This window comes from Pelobates fuscus, chromosome 13 (assembly GCF_036172605.1).
Source record: "Pelobates fuscus isolate aPelFus1 chromosome 13, aPelFus1.pri, whole genome shotgun sequence".
NCBI classification, from domain to species: Eukaryota; Metazoa; Chordata; class Amphibia; order Anura; family Pelobatidae; genus Pelobates; species Pelobates fuscus.
This window is the reverse complement of record NC_086329.1, coordinates 90,676,260-90,680,403: the sequence shown is the minus strand read 5'-3', so window position 1 is coordinate 90,680,403 and position 4,144 is coordinate 90,676,260.

The following is a 4,144-nucleotide window of genomic DNA, read 5'->3' as shown; positions in this document are numbered from 1 at the left end:
CTTCGCAATCCTTCCACCAGTGCCCTCAACCTGCTGTTACATATTATTATTAAAAAATGAGGCAGAAACAGCTTATGGAGCAGAGTGCTAGGGAACAGCTGCCCGGCACATTGATCTATATTGGCACTAGGTAAAGACAGGGTTAACAACAGGGGAAACATCTAAATCATACAGACACAAACACAAAAAGACATGAGCCAAGCATCTGACAAGATTGGTAGCACTCATCCATGTGACCTTAGACCAGAAAGCTTATTGGGGTTACTCGTAATTAGATTGAAAGCTCTTGGGACCACTGGTTTGTATATAGATCTCTGTTTCATTCACTGGTTACAAAGTATTTTCTCTTCAGTTTTCATAAATTTCAACCGCTGGTTATCTTGTTGCACAAAAAGCAGATTCCTGCTATCTAGGTCTGAAGAATTAGCCTTTAGGATTAGAGTGTAAGCTCTTTGTGAATGGTCTTCCAACAACCAATTCTCTGGGGAAGTCGGTCAATATGTCGTCAGATAGTAAACTCATTAGAAGAGCTTCTTCCATTGCGTCACTAGATTGTAGATTCTATTGGACAGGGTCTTCCAGTTGAGTATTCAATTATAAGGCCAGTGTAAATGTATTTAGATTGTAAGCCATTGGGAAAGGACTCTTCCTATAGGACGCTGTCTGGCGATTGGTATTCTCCCCTATAATGAAACCGTGTAATGATGGATGAGGTCTAGTAAATCTTGTGCTCCTGTGTCATGATAACAAATGTCTCTGGGTATCATTTCAAAACACATGTTGGAGAATTACTCTCCATGAACAAAATATTAATAACATTTGTTACATCACGGTCTCCAACATCGATATCCCAGAAACTAATTTGCTTAACTTAACTGATGGAGAAATCATGAGCAAGATAAACAGGGGAGATTTATAAAACTGATAATTGGAAACTACAGGGGGGAAGTTTTAATAGTGGAGTTATCATCTCAGAAACCAATGGAATTAACAAAATCATCTCATTGGTCTCTATGGCAATCACTCCATTTTTTTTTTACAACTTTGCACCATTTTTCTATTATCAACGTTTTTATAAATATTCCCACTGCGCTACCAAAAAAAAGGTGATAATCCTTCCAAAACAAAAAACAGTAGCAACAAGATTTCTCGAGGGCTGCACCTTTCCTGTGGAACTCGCTTCCCTCCTCCGTTAGATGCTCACCCAGTCTCCACTCCTTCAAAAAATTGTTAAAAACCCACTTCTTCATAAAAGCGTATCAATGAAACTGTTAATAGCTCCCGACTGATTCCTCTTCTGCAACTGTCACTAGTCTAATACTACCCTTACCTTTTGTGTCATTTTACCCCACTCCCTCTAGCATGTAAGCTCATTGAGCAGGGCCCTCAACCCCTCTGTTCCTGTGCGTCCAACCTGTCTGGTTACAATTACATGTCTGTTCGTCCACCCATTGTAAAGTGCTGCAGAATTTGACGGCGCTCTACAAATATCATAATAATAATAACAGAAAGTCGTATGAAAGAAGCATGGTTTGAGTAAGTATGTAGTTTTGCAAGACATGCGTTGCAAACCAATTGAGTGGCCCTCCGGAAGACGTGGTTTCTCCAAAAGAGTTGTGGATGCAATTCGTAGTCATCCAGTTTAGACTACCCTCCATATCACACCCACCTGGGTCTTACTTTAGTGAGGATTTAATCTTTTACAAATCCAATCATTATGCACTATTTCATAGAGAGATCTGTTCTTGGCAACAGTCCCATGCTCACTATTGTTTATTCCTTGAATACTGGAAAGGCCCTCATAAATATATATATATCAATCACCTGAACCTCCCGTTAATTGTCAGATTTATAGGTATTAATTGGCTCACCGGTTTAATGTGCTTTTTTTTTTTTTCTCCATTTCTGTCATTTACTGGAAGAATGCTCTCATAGATAATTGACACTTTCTATAAAAATTGAACGCTTTGCAAGGTGCCGTCTGCCACAAATCTGCAAGTGCAGCCTGTCTCGTTGTTTGTCGAGAGAGGGGTTTATTCACTAAATCGGAAAATGGAAATTGACAATGAAGTTGATCATTTTAGGCCGTAATAGATATACGATACAATTCGGCAATTTCAGTGTGGCAATTGTGACCTGCAATAGTCTATCATACACAATTCCCAGATTTTACTAGTAACATGACGTAAAGTCATGATTTTATTAAAGACACGGAGGCGAGTATTATGCATAACTCTTTCTTTATTTCCTCAGCAGCAAAGATAGAGGAATATAAATATTGTCAAAATGAAAGAAAAAACTGAACAGGCATAACAGTCAGCCAATCACATAACAGAGGAAGTAGCTATATAAGTCCTGTGTCTCCCACAATCCCCCTCTTTCTTGCGAAAACCGAAGACCAGGTAAGATAACGATGTCCCACTTGATCCAAACAGGAAACGGGAAACAATACGAAAACTTCAAGCTAAAAAAGATAGAAAAATATGGTAATTTCCAAACTCAAAACTGTAGACTTACCAAACATAACCGTGAGGAGCCATACAAAAAACTGTATTCTGAAATAGAAAATATATAAAATTAGGATCCAGCATAAAATGGTCAAGATCATCCAAAACATGATGCAAATACATGATATAAATACATGATATAAATACAGACCTAATTGAAAAGCATACCTGAATAGCACCGAAGCATCTCCTTTCCCAGAATCCACACCGGGAGGGTGGGCGGGAATAATACTCGCCTCCGTGTCTTTAATAAAATCATGACTTTACGTCATGTTACTAGTAAAATCTGGGAATTTTATTAAAGACACGGAGGCTCATATTATGCAAGTTCAAAGCTGTGCCACTACTCGAGATGCGATGTGTTCAATTGGTCTGAAATAGAAATCTCAAAAGGTCGATTCCCTGGACCAGTCCGCCGCTCGCATAATGTCTTCTAGACGACATCCGACTGAGGATGCTTTCGAAGCCATCGCGCCCCGCACAGAATGAGGCGTAAAAACAGAGGTGTCTATACCTGCAGAAGATAGTAGCCAACGCACCCAACGTGCCAGAGTAGGTGTCGAAACTGGCCGGTGAGGTGACTTAAAAGATAAGAACAAATCATGTAGATCAGCGGAGCGAAGGGAATGTGTAGCATCCAGATAAACCTTGACGCAATCCACTGGGCAGAGTGCCGGACAACCAGAAAACCTCGGGTAAGTAAACGACTTGGATGCAGACTTTGTCCTCCTGGATATGTCAAAAGTAACACCTTCTGGGGTGAATGCAACGGCGTCCCAATCCAGGGCCCTGACGTCAGAGACCCTCTTGCAAGAGATCAAACAGAGTAACATCACCAGCTTGGATGACAACCGTTTCAAAGTCAATTCATGGTTAGGGTACCACGATGAGAGGAACTGCAACATCACGTTGACATCCCAAAAGGCAGAGAAACGAGGCCGAGGAGGACGTGCAAGGCGAATACCCTTGAGAAGGCGACATACGAAAGGATGTCTGCCGACAGGGGAACCATCCAAACCCCTGTGTCCGGCCGAAATAGCCGAGCGGGATAGGTTGATCGTGCGGTACGCCTTGCCCGAGTCAAACAGGAACGTGAGGAACTCCAGGATCAGATGTAGAGGGGCAGATACGGGATCCACTGCCCGTTCCATGCACCAACCAGACCACGATCTCCATGAAGCTCGATAAGCCGTTCGTGTGCCTGGGGCCCAGGCGTTATCGAGGAGCAGGAGAGTTGTTTGCGGAACGTCTGAGACAACCCAAGGTCCCCTGAAAGGAACCATGCTATCAGGGGCAACTGGTGTTGAATCATCAGGTCGTGCGAGTTCCCATCCGGATCCAGAAGGAGGTCCTGGAAGACTGGTATCAACCGGGGAAAATCTATTGACAACTCCATCAAGCGAGGGAACCATGGTCGAGATCTCCAGAGAGGGGTGACCAACGCCACACAACAGTCGTGGCGAACCAGTTTCGAGATCGTGCGTGCGATCATGTTGAACGGGGGAAAAGCGTACAGGTGACCCTGCGGCCAGTCTTGGAGGAAGGCATCCGTCGCCACCGCTGCCGGGTCCGGCCTCCAACTGTAGAACCTCGGCAGCTGAGTGTTCAGCCGTGATGCGAACAGATCCATCTGGAAC